General features: G+C 38.1%; 1 protein-coding gene across 2 annotated transcripts in view; it reads right to left on the bottom strand.

Annotated features, from left to right (window-relative positions):
* UACA (uveal autoantigen with coiled-coil domains and ankyrin repeats) overlaps positions 1–15,971 on the bottom strand; it is a 92,316-nt gene that overhangs the window by 59,947 nt on the left and 16,398 nt on the right. The window contains exon 2 of one of the 2 annotated variants that reach the window (XM_041743397.1): positions 7,930–8,017. The exons of the other annotated variant lie outside the window; for it this stretch is intronic. The gene's annotated coding sequence lies outside the window, so the exon portion shown is untranslated. The remainder of the gene's footprint in view (positions 1–7,929; positions 8,018–15,971) is intronic. 2 annotated transcript variants of the gene reach the window in all.

The following is a 15,971-nucleotide window of genomic DNA, read 5'->3' as shown; positions in this document are numbered from 1 at the left end:
CAAGCTTTAAAGCTGAGTGATGGACAAGGAAATGGTTACTGGAGGTTGGCGAGATGAGAAACCACATCATGCAGTGGTAAATAAAACTGTTCATGTGTAAAAAAAAATGACATAACTTGGTGAAAAGACTGGGCCTGTGATTATCATCCAAAGTGAGAGGGGCACAGTCTTATGGAGCTGAGCCCTTAACCTGTGGAGTCTGAGCTAACTCTAAGTAGTCAGTATCAAGATTCAGTTAAACTGGAGGACACCCATCTGGTTCTCAAAGAGAATTGGGGAATTGCTTGGTGTGGAAAAACACACACGCACTTGAGTACAAAAGAACCATTCAGTGAATAGTGAGTAAAGGAAACAAGTGTTTTCCTTTAACCCAATAAACCCTTTCAATGAAACAAAATGGCTCAGAGGGAGACTCCCACAGGAAGAACCTAAGGATGTGGTCCCACAGAAGCCCAAAAAGCTCAAGGTAACTATTGAAATCTAGAGAAAAATGCACAAAGAATCAAGGATATAGTAACTAACACATGGATGGGACTCAACCAAATAGATAAAAAGACATAAAGTAACTTCCAAAACCACAAGCCCAGCCTGGGTTTAGATCCTGTTACACATCTAGACCATATTTGGGTCCCAAGGTTTCTACAGGCAAGAAACCGGCCAGGAAGCTGTTCAACCTCTACCTCATTTCCCAGCCAACAAGGGCATACCCACCAATGCTCTGTTCAAATTTGGAAAAGGACGATATATGAAAGGAAACATCTCACGAAGGGCACAGCCAAAAGCCATAAAAAATAACGGACTAGGGAGCTACACACAGGAGCATAACGAGGGCCAAATCAAGGAACATCCCCTAGTGCCAAGAAAAGGAGCCCCATTACATTTACCCAACAGGATTTTTACAATTAATTGCCAGGGACCAGTGACACTCAGTGCCTCCATTCTTCCCCTTTTTTCACAGAAATGTCTACTATGGATGGCCTATCTCTGTTCCATCACTATATGTTGGAGAGATGGAGGGTAGAAGAGAACTGGTCTCTGGATCAAGAAAATCTATATCTATAAAAGACATATAAATTCTAATGAGGTTCTAGACTTCAAAACTAATGGGATTGAAAGAAATTCTTGAAGCATTTTCCTTGACAAAGGGAGAAACACATTTTGTAAGCAGAGGAGAAGTTGGCATTTGTAACGAAGAGGACAAATTGTGGTAGATTATATTACTGTTCACTATTTAGCACCCTCATCCTTGGAAGAAGCTTCCACATTCCTGCCTCTGATTTATAACTTGCTTATACTTCCAGTGGGAAGAGTATTTGTCCCCATGCCTCGCTACTCAGAGCCCAGCCACGTAACGTGCTTTAGCAGTCATGATGCACTGCATACCTGAGCAGAAGCTTTGAGAGACATCACAAGTTTGAGCCAACCCTCTGAGTTCTCACTACCACGCAAATGGCAAGTCCAGATAGAGGCTGCTTCTTTGATCTGGGTCTAAGAATGAAAATCTGTGGAGTAGAGCCACTCTGTAAAGGCAGCTCAAAATCTATGTATAATGTAGCACTGTTATAAACCACCGAGATTTGTGGGGGTTTTCTAGAGCAAATTTGATTAGTATAAAAATTGAATGAAACAAAAGGTTAAAAGAGAAAAAATTATGTGATTCATGGCTATTATTCTGGTAGCTGATTATAGTGTGGTATGCCCATGGTTGTAGGTAAGTACAGTTAGTGATGGATCTATGCTTCTATGGCAGCTATTGGTATGGATAAATATGGGTTCTATAGAGGATAAAGCAGTTTAGTTGTTGGAAGTGAGGCTGTGGCAAAAATAAAACTAATGGGCAGCCCGGGTGGCTCAGCGGTTTAGTGCCACCTTCAGCCCAGGGCCTGATCCTGGAGACCGGGGATCGAGTCCCCCGTCAGGCTCCTGCTTTTCCCTCTGCCTGTGTCTCTGCCTTTCTTTCTCTGTGTGTCATGAATAAATAAATAAAATCTTTTAAGATATATAAATAAAACTAAGATTGCAAACCTGATAAACTAACATTTATCATTAATAAACATTTCACATAGCCCTCAACTATAATCAAAAAAGACTTTTATTACCATCTTCATTCCCCATATAAAGCAAAAGAAGCCTAGGGAGGTTCAGTAACTTACCAACATTAAGTAACTACTAAGTGGCAGAGTTAAAATTCAATTTCCAAGACCAACTAATTTTAAGCTTCAATTAAAGATAGATTATTTAGTAATCATTGCACTGAAGTGATAACTTGATTTTATAATATTTACCAATTCCATAACATAGTTGCAAGAGAAAGCTGACACCATGAACTCAGTTCTAAGTCTGAATCCTATTAAACAAATTTAGTATATATAATGATTTTTTTATTACTCTGTAATATTCTTATTAATGTAATGACCAGGAATCTAAAACAAAATATGTTGCATTTCTACTTGGTACATTTTCTTAAATTAGGCTATAATAATTCAGAATTTTAAAGATTCAGATAAATTATGGCCTAGATTTACCTTGTTAATACAGAAAAGATGTCCCAAGTAAATTAAGAATGCATTAAAATGATGGGTGATGCATTTTAGACTAGAACACTTTACAAATCATTTATAGCCCTTCCACTACTCACATAAATGACAAATAAGAACTATTTTTTACTACATAATACATGTTCATTGTAGCAAATTAGACAAGACTAATATGTATGCCCAAAAAAAGGTGGCAAAGAGGAAAAGATAACCTAGCAAAACCAATGCTAAAAGATAACAATAACTTTATACTTTCTTTTATCTTTCCATACTTCTTCTTAACACCTAGATACACCTTTTAAATCAAAATGAGAACATATTATATACATACAATGACTGGTTTATTCATATAAACAATTACTCTTAATAGGAGTTCAATAGAATTGCTTATGAGTAAATACTCCTAACTCGCAGAATTCCAACACTTATTAAAGTATCAATCTTTCTGGCTCCCTCTGCTGGCAACTAAGAGAAGTTGTTTTTTTTTTTTTTTTTCAATTAGGTATGAAAAATCAAAAGAAAAGAAGCATTAATTTATCATTATTAAAAACATCCTTAAAAACCTGTCTGAATGTATTTTGGCCAGAAAGTGTACAGTAGATAACTTTTTGAGTGAATTCCTATTATCCGACAGGGATTTGGCATCAGAAAACCCTGGACTGAGTTCCCAGCTTGATCACTTATTTGCTAATGACCTTGGTTAAATTACTTAAACCCTCTGAACTTCAGTATGCTCATCTGTAAAAGATCAACCACGTCACTAGTTATAAAAATCAGTTAAAATATTTATACCTTGGGTATGCTCCAAAGTACTAACACAGAGTAAGTGCTAAGATAAGTGGCAGTGAAGTGTTACTACTACTACCAACTACTACTTTAGAAAGTGTAAGTACTAAAGAGTTCAAGTAAGCCTACTTTCACAATATAAACTTACTATCCTTACACTTTTAAAAAACTTCCTGTTGCTCTCAAGATCAAAATCCTTAACAGGATCTCAAAGATTCTGCATGGTCTGGCCCCCACTTGACTATATTCTCTCTCCAGCTCTCCAATCTCTTTTCAGAGGGAAGTTCATCAGAAGTACCAAGTTCCTTCAGAGGGTACCTGGGAACACCCTTCCCTTCCTCTGTGCTACTTAACAATAACCAGGTTTCTTAGATCTCAGCTCAACTTTTTCAGAGAAACTTTCTCTGACTTCTCAGGCCAAGTCAGGCCTTCCCTGTTACATATTCTGGAATATTTCTCCTTTACAGAGCTTACTACATAGAGCTGTAGCTTTATGTTTAGATGTGTTAGCATTGGAATAATGTCTCCCCCATTCACCTATCTACATGTTTCTCAGGAGCAAGGAATACCTACATCCTCACAACCTAGCCACTTCTCTGCATGGAGGCAATTAAGTATCTATTGAGTGACCAAATAAGCTAAAATTAACAAATATTGAAATTAAAGAATTATTTCTAAACCCAACTGCTTCAGATAGAAGGTGACCATATAAATAACATTTATGAATATTTATTTGCCTTTGTACTGCTTCTCAGGCTAGCTGATAGAAAAGAATATACCCACACTCTGAAAAAGTTGTGTCCTTCAAAGAGAGGAATCGTTAAGAACACAGAAGCCTAATATATGACAGTCCTTTAACACTTCCAATTCAAGTTTTTAAAAATTTTAATGCCTTTGTTTTTTTTTTATAACAACTAACCAACTTAAAATGTACCTCAATCTGAGTACTTCACACTGTAGTAGGGAGTTTCACTTTTCAAGGAAGCCTGTGGTAAATGAATTGGTAGAGTTCACAATAACCAGCTAAAAGGTATGCTTCATGGTTTCTCTAGGAAGTACCTATACTGCACTGTTTTAAACCTATGATTGTCTTAAAGAGTTTGACCTTTTTACAAATTAAGTCCTTTCTTTATACAGTAAGTATTCCCAAGTGTATTTGGTAAATTTTGGCCCCAAATGGCTTTTTCTTCTATTCATTTACACCAAAACCAGAAAATAAAATCTGGAAAGCCCAAACCAAAGAAAGCAACAAGGTCTGCAACACATCTTTCAGATTAAAATCTTTATCTTATAGAATATTTGATAGATCTATTTGGCCAAAATTAATAAAGGGAAACCTCACTAAAATAGGCAGGAAGCCAGAACGGGAACTCTGAGGCTCTACCACTCCTCAGTAGCAGACCCAACAGGAAAAGCACACCTTGCACATCAGTACTATTAGCTCCTGCAATACCACCTCAGCAGGAGGAAGAAAAGTTTTCCCCGGGGCCCAGCAACAGCCAGCCAATGAGAGACTGTCAGGACAGTCTCAGCCAATGAAAAGCTGCTATACTTCAAACTCCACTTTACTCCAATGGACTTTTTTGTTTACAACAGCCCATCTAACTGCACCTACCCCTTTCCTTTATGAAAGTGTCTCTCTCCTCTGTTCTCAGAACTTCCCTATGATTTGCAGTGGTTTGCTCACCCAGAATTGTAATTCTCTGCTATTCTCAAATAAACTCATTTTTGCTGGTAAAAGACCTGGCAGTTTGGTTTTTAAGGTTAAACATTATGATAGATTGTTAGCACATCCTATGGCTGCAAAATAGCAATAGTTATTTTCTTCCCCCACAAGCTGCATTATGTGTAGAAAATCCAGAAATTAATTTCTTCCATTATGTTAAAGAGAATTAAATTTTAAAATATATCTCAGATGCATAATAGAATCAAGACCTCAAGGAATCATCAAGTCCAAGAATGTAAAAATTTGGCATATCTGTGGCCACTCCCATGGTGAATATGGATAAATCAATCTTAGTGCCCCTTCCTTTTGACCAAGGATGTGCACAGGCTCCCTGAACCCTGAGGATAAAGCAATAGTCAATAATGTAAGAACAGGGAGCCTGGGTGACTTAGTGGTTGAGCATCTGCCTTTGGTTCAGGGCATGATTCCAGAGTCCTGGGATCTAGTCCCCCACCAGGCTCCCTGCATGGAGCCTGCTTCTCCCTCTGCCTGTGTCTCTGCCTCTGTGTGTCTCTCATGAATAAATAAAATCTTTTAAAAAATAATGTAAGAACAGCACAGTCATTTTAACTGCCACAGAGAACATCTGCTGCTAAGTGTTGTGAAAGGAGGTAGATAACTACTTCAGGCAAATCTTCCTCCCCACGGAGTTAGAGGGACTGTGACCGTTCAACAACATATTTCCTTTGTGATCACTGAACTGAGAGTTGGGGCGCAGCTGAAGTACCTGTCAGTGTGCTTGAATGAGAGCAGAGGTATGCTGATAAGGCAGATTTTCAAGAATTCTGGCACGGACCATGCTGGAACAATCCAAGATGGCGAAGACATCTAGTCATCAAAACGCCATGGCCTTACACATTTATATCCTCCCATTCCCATCGTTCTAATTCAACAGGCAAACTTCTGATAAACTTGCTTCCAGATTACAGAGAGACTGGACGGAAGTAACCAGCCTCCTGGTCAGCTATTTAGTTCTCCTTACACATTAATAAGATGACACTTCACACCACAGTGAACTTGCAGTGTAACTCAGCATCTTTGAATCCAATCAAGATTGAGTTTCTGCTTAAACAAGGCTCAGGTGAATTTATCAAGGTAACAAAAGACCTTCACCCTGCAACGGGAAACTGAGTCTCCCCTAACAAAACTTGTAATTCAAACTTTTACAAGATAACAGAATATATTAGAAGCACAGAGGAAACTAAAAACTATAAGAAATATGTACTTTTTTCATTAGTTTAGAAGCTTTTTTGCTCTTTTCATAATGATAAACTAAATCTCTCTAAAATTCAGGTTTTAAAAATATATTCCCTACATAGTTTCTTCCAATTATTCATTTCACTTGGCTTTAATTTTCTTCTTAACTACAAATAAGATCACAAGGCTCAGTGCATTGAAAAGGCATGCAAACTTTAATCAAGGTTGTAAAATCACAATTTTAAGAAGTAAACATTCAAAAAAAAAAAAAAAGGCCGGGGGGGGGGGGCGGGGGTAAGGAAATAACCAAAGAGTTAACACATATGGAATGTAGGATTAGAGAACACCTTTTTTTTCCCCCTGTATTTTCTCAGTTTTCTATAACGAGTATTATTCTGTTCAGGCTTCTTATCTTATTAGAAACACCCATTCAGTTGCCTTAGAAAAACAGGATTTATCATAAAGATACACAAAAAGCCACAAGGGAAATCTCACAGAAAATAAATAATGGGAACCACAACTGAACTGAGCCCCAGTCTGGAGCTAGAGGGTGGCCCTAGAGTCACCTGCTTTGTAGAAACCTCCTGAAGAGGGATCCCTGGGTGGCGCAGCCTGCCTTTGGCCCAGGGCGCGATCCTGGAGACCCGGGATTGAATCCCACATCGGGCTCCCGGTGCATGGAGCCTGCTTCTCCCTCTGCCTGTGTCTCTGCCTCTCTCTCTGTGTGACTATCATAAATAAATAAAAATTAAAAAAAAAAAAAAAGAAAGAAAGAAACCTCCTGAAGAGAACTGGAGCTGCCACCAAAGCTCTGTTATGGACACCACCCAGCATGAGTCTAGGTGATCTTAACCCGCTCGCCCACAGCCAGGAATATTCTTTGCTTCCATCTTAAACTCTGAAAATCCGAATTTCTTTCACTTTATGTGTAGGCTGTGGCTGAGGTAAAAGAAAGTTAGGACAATAGGCAGCTTTTGCTTAAGGATTAAGAAAATGGATTTTAGATTAAGAATTATACATACACTTTTTTTTTAAAGATTTTATTTATTTATTCATAAGAAGAGAGAGGCACAGACAGAAGCAGAGGGAGAAGCAGGTTCCCTGTGGGGAGGCCGATACAGGACTCCATCCCCATACACATAGTTTTTATAAAGATCCAATGGTATAGGGCTGGATATACAAAAAGATCAAGTCTCCTTCCTGTTCCCTGGCATTTTTGGGATATGGATATAGTAATCAACACAAGGAAAATTTACATTTATGTTTCTAAAAATCATAAAAATATCACTTAACAAAGCACAATATCTATAAAGTTTTTTCTCATTGTAATACATAAACAATTATTGTGTAACTAGAAAGAGCACATAATCAAAACAGTTACTTCAAAAATATCTGATATCACTTCATATAGAAAAAATAGAAAGCACTCTAAAACTGATTGCTTCTACTTTACTTTTCTCAACCTTACTGTCCACAGGGCAGATAAACTTATATTGACAACCTATTTATGAGAGATACTTCATCATTGTAGAAAGATTTCAAGTCCTATTATACTTTTCATTTGTCCTACTCAGGTTTAATTCCCTAAATTAAAAAAGAATTGTTGAAAGTGTTCTCAAAAATAAAAAAAACATCAAATAAACATAAGGTAGTGATGTTTAAAATTTTAAAATTATTGAATACCCTCTTAGAACTTCTACTCGATATAGGCAGTTGTCTCAGATGGTAGTTTTCAACCTTCTTAATTTCAGAAATTTTCTTCAAAGCAGCCCTGAAATAAAGAAAAGTTGCTGTTTGAAGGTAGGTTTCTTTACAGCCATATTTCTTCCTTTGTCCCTGCACCATGGAACATCTTTCATAGGGCAGCTGAGAGTACATGGCAGGCAAACTATTTGCATCAAATGCATGTGTTTATTACTCAAAATGCAGAGAGCCACCACCACTCCAAACCTTCTAAATTCATCTCTTCAAGTGTGGTCCAGGAATGTTTGAGAACTCCATATTCTAAACTCTCCAATCATAGGAATTTATTTTTAAGAGTTTGGTGAAGAATTTCGCATATATTTTTCCAATTAAAAAAAAATCTCCACTAGAAAGGGGAACCCTCTTGCACTGTGGGTGGGAATGTGAACTGGTGCAGCCACTCTGGAAAACTGTGTGGAGGTTCCTCAAAGAGTTAAAAATAGAGCTACCCTACGACCCAGCAATTGCACTGCTGGGGATTTACCCCAAAGATACAGATGCAATGAAACGCCGGAACACCTGCACCCCAATGTTGATAGCAGCAATATCCACAATAGCCAGACTGTGGAAGGAGCCTCGGTGTCCATCGAAAGATGAATGGATAAAGAAGATGTGGTCTATGTATACAATGGAATATTACTCAGCCATTAGAAACGACAAATACCCACCATTTGCTTCAACGTGGATGGAACTGGAGGGTATTATGCTGAGTGAAGTAAGTCAATCGGAGAAGGACAATCATTATATGGTCTCATTCATTTGGGGAATATAAAAAATAGTGAAAGGGAATAAAGGGGAAAGGAGAGAAAATGAGTGAAAATATCAGTGAGGGTGACAAAGCATGAGAGACACCTAACTCTGGGAAACGAACAAGGGGTAGTGGAAAGGGAGGTGGGCAGGGGATTGGGGTGACTGGGTGACGGGCACTGAGGGGGACACTTGGCGGGATGAGCACTTGGTGTTATGCTATATGTTGGCAAACTGAACTCCAATAAAAAAAATGTTTTTTTAAATCTCCACTAAGCAAACAAGGATTATACTAATAGACCATCTTCCAACTTGCTTTCTTCCCCATAATAAATAGATCTTGGACATCCTGACCAGTCTAAATAATTTCTAAAGATTTACAATTTTCCATGATCAAAGAAAACAAAGATTTTTTTAAAAGGGTAAATAACAAATGCTTGAGTTTTATTATCTTTGTTATTTCAGGTATTCTAAATTGATTTTTTTAAAGATTTTATTATTCATGAGAGACACAGAGAGAGGAGGCAGAGAGAGAAGCAGGCTCCATGCAGGGATCCCGATGTGGGACTCGATCCCAGGACCCCGGGATCACACCCTGGGCTGAAGGCAGATGCTCAACTGCTGAGCTACCCAGGGATCCCCTAAATTGATTTTAGAATTAAATGTTAGGTGGGTTATAATACTAATATTGTACTGGCAGACACCTTTATGACACCTCTGGTTTGGGGTTTGGAAGAAATTGCCAAATTTCTAAATTAGTTAATTTTCATATATTATTTATTTGACAATTATTAAAAGCAATTTTAACTGTTTCAGTTCTATTTTACATCAAACGACTGTCTATGAAGTCTATGAAGAATAATTTACGACTGCCTATGAAGAATAATTTAAATTTGGCATGGAGTAACAAGTAGTTTCCATACTAATTAGGATGCTTTAAGTATTTTGTTTTTATAGTCAAATTCGTATTTATAGCAAAGTATTCTAAAACTTTTATTATACAAATGGAATTAAAATATTTTATACTGACTTTAATAGAATGCTGACATAATCAGCAGGCCTTCAAATAATACTTTCTGTATTTGAGAAATGGAGCTTTAATATCTTTATTGTCAATATCTTTATTGATCTGCTTTATTATCATCTTTATTATCTATTTTTTTAAGATTTTATTTATCTATTCATGAGAGACACAGAGAGAGAGGCAGATACACAGGCAGAGGGAGAAGCGATTCTGGGACCTGGGGATCAGGACCTGAACCAAAGGCAGATGCTCAACCACTGAGCCACCTAGGCACCACTATTTTATTATCTTCTTTAAAAAAAAAAAAAAAAAAAAAAACCTTTAAGGAGTTTTTTGGGGTATTTTTAGATTTTATTTATTTATTCATGAAAGAGAGAGAGAGAGGCAGAAACACAGGCTGAGGGAGAAGCAGACTCCGTGCAGGGAGCCCGACACAGGACACGATCCTGGGTCTCCAGGATTACCCCTGGGCCGAAGGCAGATGCTAAACTGCTGAGCCACCAGACCTGCCCTATTTTATTATCTTTATTATCATCTTAACAGAGGGATCGTACTTATTTATATTGAGATGATTATTCTTTTATTTATTTATTTAGAGAGAACTTGAGAGGGGGCCGGGGGGGAGCAGAGGGAGAGAAAGAATCTCAAGCAAATGTCCCCGCTGTGTGCAGAGTCCAACTTGGGGGCTCAATCCCACGACCCTGAGATCATAACCTGAGCCAAAATCAAGCCTGATACTTAACTAACTGAGTCACACAGGTGCCCCCTGAGGTGATTATTCTAATTGTAGTTAATAAATGCTTATGTTTGTAACTTTTCAGCTGATGATGACAGAGCGCACGACCTTTCCTAATGGCAGGGCCTGGCAGCGTGTGTCACAAGAGTTTCAGCTCACTGGTTCTCAAATGTTGATGAGTGATAATCGTAGGTATTATAAGAGGTATCTAACTATAGTGTCTCACAGACATTATATTTTTCTCTGAATTTCAAGGATGTGGGAAAGGTTTTATAATGAGCAGATCTGAGATCCTGAATAGTTGTGGTGCTTTAAAATCCTTACTGCACAGAGCTGGCAGGCTAATTTGAATCGGTGGCTCCCAAGGTGTCTGAGGTGGAATGTCTTGAAGATTATCCCTTTGAATATAACAGTACCTATTTGAGAACCACTCCTATTTTGTGAACAGATTTTGAAGAGTGAGATGTTTCAGAGTCTTATGAGTGTCTACATTAAAGAAGAAAAATAGTGTTTTTCTTTAGGTCAAAATCTTGTATTTTATGTTAGAGTCATTCTAATAAGTTTCATTCAGTTTTTAATTTGCACAGTATTTCTTCGTTTAGAAACACTTCTTATTCTATTTGCTCATACATATTTATAAGATATAATAATTTTGTTATATAGAAGATGTCTGGATCTTTTAAAGGAATATCTTCTGTACCTCAATCACAGCCTTTTACTTAAAAAAAAAAAAAATCACATAGTCCTTAAACAGAGAAGTGAGCCACATTTAGAGGCCAACTTCTACAAATAAATAATTTGCTTAAGGCTTTTCCAACAACACAGTCTCACACATGCAATTTGTTATTCCCTTCTCAATCCCTCCTGGGCTTAACATTAATGTGCTGGGAAAAGATGAGTTTTTAAATAGACTGAGGAGCACATTATTTTAATAGGCCAATTTTTTTTAATTGCGTGGTTTCTCAAGTGACAGTATGTAGATAATATAAAAGAAAGTTTTAAAAATAGCCTAGCATAAAATTAATTTAACCAACGGCAATAAGACCTATTATAGATTACATTTTTTCTAGTATCAGCTTCCTGGACTGGATTATGATAATCTACTAATTGGTCTCCTCACTTCTACCCTTGTCCCTCACTCCCCACAGTTATTCTCCACACAGCAGTCAGAAGAGTTTATAAAACAAGTCAGATCATGTCACTCCTTTGCTTAAAATCCTCCAATAGTTTATATTCTTGCCACAAATATTGAACCTAAAACTAATAATTAGGAAGCAATCAAACAAACCCAATATGTGGATGTTCTGTAAACAAATGAACGAAAAAAGTAGTCTGCTGAACTCTTTAGATTGGGATCCAAATACAATCCAAAGCCATTACCCAAACATGACCCAGACTCCAAGAGATCACTGATTTAATCTCTTTGCACTTTCTCCCCTTTGCTCACTTGAGTCCAATCTTAATGGTTTTCCTGTTTTTAGAACATGAAGATAACAAATACAATCCCACATTAAGGCTTTTTTAACAAGCCCTCTGCCTGGAATTATTAATAATTAGACGAGAAAGCAAAAATGTCCATTCCCCCACAAAACTGTTACTATACCATACGTAACGTATCAGTTTTCTGTTGCTGCAAAACCAAGCACAGTGATTTAAAACAGCTACCATTTACTACTGTTCACAAATCTACAGGTCAACTGGGCAGTTCTGCTGTGCTAGGCCAGACGGCATAATCTCAGAGGCCTCTGCATGCGTCCACTGCCAACTCCTCAAGTTGGTTGGGGGCTGGCTGGTCTAGGATGGCCTCCTTCCCATATCTGGTGACTGGTTTGCTGACAGCTGGGGCAACAGAAGTAACTGCTAACTAGCTTTGGCATGGGCTTGTTCACAAGAGAGAACAGAAGCATGAAAGATCTTTTGAGATCCAAGCTCAACATCCATTTCCAAAACCTTCTACTGTCCAAAGTGAAGCACAACCTAGACTCAAGAGGCAGGAAAACAGTCACATTGCAGACTGTGGATACAAGGAAGGGTAGAGAATGAGGTAATTTTTGTAAGCTACCCAATATCATGGTAAGAGCACTTTCTCAAAAATTCTGGTTCACCTAAAGTGGAGGAATAATGGAAAATGCAAAGAATGACATGAACTATACTTTGTTAGGAGTATCTATCTAGAAGGCAGGGTTTCTCTACCTTGGCACTACTGACATATTGAGCCACAAAATATTTTGTTGTGGAGGGGCTATCCTATGTGTATTATAGGATGTTTAGCAGCCTCCCTGGCATCTACCCACTACACATCAGTAGTACCCCCCAAGTTGTGACAACCAAAAATGTCCCCAGACATTGCCAAATGTGCCCAAGGAAACAAAACTGCCTGCAGTTGAGAACCACTGCCATAAAGAGGTGAGTTAAGGTAAAGATAATCTGGTCTTATTTCTGCCAATATAAACTAATTTTGCTTATTTAAAAAGCTCAAATGATTCTAAAATGCAAACTTTATAGATATGTAAGTCATAAACCAAATTCTCAAGGGGACTACATATTAAACATTCAAAAGTCCATTGATAATAGATTCCTGCTAATCTATATAATTTAACCAAAAATTTAACCTATTTTTGAAGTCAATATGAAAGAGAATTGTGTTAGAAGTTAAACTAAATTAATCTATTGGCTCTAGAATTTGGTATGTAATGTGTACCTAAGCCCCAGGTTGATTTTTATTTCTTTATTTGAATACCAATCAATCATGCTGTTTCTCTCCCAACCTCCAAACATAAAATGGAGTCTCTTCCCACTTCATGACAATGGCAATTTACGTCCCAATTCCACCTCTTAATCTAACACCAATTACAGATATGAAACACACCACAGAAAGCTTCTGTAATAAATTACAGGAATAGAGCATTAATTTTAAAAATAAGAACAAATCAGAATATTGTCTCGACAATTAAAAAAAACCCAAATAACATATTAGAAAAGTCATATTAGCAGTTACAGTCTCGAAATACTTATGATCGAAACTGTTTCCACAATACTTAATTGCTAAAATGGCCATATACAAATCAAACTATTTCAACTGCGTAAAAAATCTTATGAATCTTTTTAACTGAAGATTCTCTTACATTTATGCATAAATCTAGGATAGCATTGAGCAAGTCAAGTCATATATACAAGAACCAATTTAAAGACCCTCACTGTATATTCTCTGGGGGAAAAAGAATAGTTTCTGGAGAGAGGAGAGGAGAGGAGAGGAGAGGAGAGGAGAGGAGAGGAGAGGGGAGGGGGGAGAGGGGGGAGAGGGGGGAGAGGGGGGAGAGGGGGGAGAGGGGGGAGAGGGGGGAGAGGGGGGAGAGGGGGGAGAGGGGAGAGAGGGGGGAGAGGGGGGAGGAGAGGAGAGCTAATCCACTGATGCACCAATGAGCGAAGCCAGGATCAGGGTTTGGGGAGAGATTTTCGTAGGGTACCAAATTGAAGGAGAGACTCATTCTCAGGGCCAGCAGATGAGCCAAAACAGGAGGCAAGAACTTGCTGTTTTAATCTCACCTCCATCCAGCAGGAAATACATTTAGCAGAAAATGATTCCCACATCCCTAGGGTCTATCCTGTACTAAGCCATGGCACTTACACTCTCCCTACTCATCATCTGTGCCCCCCCCCCCCCAAAGAACCACAGGGTCTGCTTAGCCTGTTTAGAGTGATAGTACAAAACAGGGACAGGGAAACTCAGCAGGAAGGGTCATCTACAAGCATACAATCGGAACACTTAGATTATTTTGAAATTATGAAAGTGGAAAAGTCTAGACGTTCCAGAAAGTTTCCTAAACTGTCCTTTATAAAGTTAGCCTGGTGTTAAACACCAGTGGTTTATGGAACCCCTGGGTGGCTCAGTAGTTGGGCATCTGCCTTCAGCTCAGTGTGTAATCCCAGGGTCCGGGAATTGGGTCTCGCATTGGGCTCCCTGCGTGGAGCCTGCTTCTCCCTCTGCCTGTGTCTCAGCCTCTCTCTCCCTGTGTGTCTCTCATGAATAAATAAAATCTTTTAAAAAAAAAAAGTGGTTCATAATTTTTAAGCATGTGTATTCACACTTTAAATGGAAATGCTGTCATTTTTCCTAATTATTGCCATTTAACTGAATCAGTGTTATCACCCAGGAACAATGAAAAGCAACAGTATCCCATGTGGTTAGCAGTGTTCGGTTCAAGAATCAGTCTGATTCAAGAATAACTTAGAAGATAGGGTTTCACCTTCAAGATGCAACAACATTCCCTCCCTCCTTATTGTGCTCTTTGAGGAGGATCAACTCTGCTAAGCAGTCAGGAGCAGACACACGAAAGTTTATCTTACAGGTCAGAACCAACAAGAACAACAAAAACCCTCCAGGATAGCCTCATTGTGTTAAATGAGACACTTCATTTGTCTTAGGAGTACACCCAAACACACCACACCCAAAAGTCTTTATAATGGGTCCTAAGTGCAGTTCCTTCCTCCTTTGTGACTCATCCTTTCCCACGCCCTCAGCACAGTCCCGCCTGCAGGAATGTAATTATATCTCAGCAATTAGGAAAGCTGCTGTTCTACTTCCTGTGTGTATAGAAAACATCCTGATTAATAAGTGTTTAACTTACAGGACCCCTTGCAACAAATCACGCTTTAACTTTAATAAAGCTAAAGGACTTAAAGTGGCTCAGAGACAAGTAATAATAAGCAGAGATCCTTTCACATCTTTATTTTAAAGGCCATACACAAGCAGCTTTAAATCTACCTTTCCAGTGGCCACTCTTAGACCTTTAGTCAGAACCTCTTCAAAAAACATACAGGCCTGTGCATTCTCCTTGTCAAGTCAAGAGGAGCCAGCAAAAGCTATTTCCTCAGCAAATGAGTGATGTGGTAAATGTTAGGAAATACAGGGGGTTTAATTAATTACCTACAGGTTCTTGCCACCAATGAGTTTTGTGATATATTCGGTAATTAAGCAAAATTAGGGGGACCGTTCAGAAGTTTTTCACATTTAACATTTGCCAGCAAGAGTCTTTCAGGCCTACGAATTTGCATGTTCCCAGTAATAAATTCCCAAATAAAGTTCTTAGCTTTACATAAATAGGTTTATTATAAAGTCTAATAATATAAATCCATTTTAATTATAAAACGTAACAGGACAAAAAATGGAAAATAAAAATTTCATAATTCATAACTGATCCATCTTTGTATATCCCCTCCTGGTCTCTTCCCAAGTGAATGTTTTATGACTATTATCAGGTTGTAACTACATTTTTTATTCTGATTTTTTCACGTATAAGAATTCTCTCTCTTCCACAGAACTTCTTTATGGTTGCAAGATAGTCTTGCATATTCGTTTTCTACTGCTGTGTAAAAATACACTACAAACTTAGAGGCTTTAAAAGGACACTTATTTATTAGCTCACAGTTGTGTAGATTAGAAGTCCAGGTGGGATCAGCTAGGTTCTTTGTTTA

This window comes from Vulpes lagopus, chromosome 2, assembly GCF_018345385.1.
Source record: "Vulpes lagopus strain Blue_001 chromosome 2, ASM1834538v1, whole genome shotgun sequence".
NCBI lineage: Eukaryota > Metazoa > Chordata > Mammalia > Carnivora > Canidae > Vulpes > Vulpes lagopus.
This window is presented reverse-complemented; position numbering and strand designations above follow the sequence as displayed.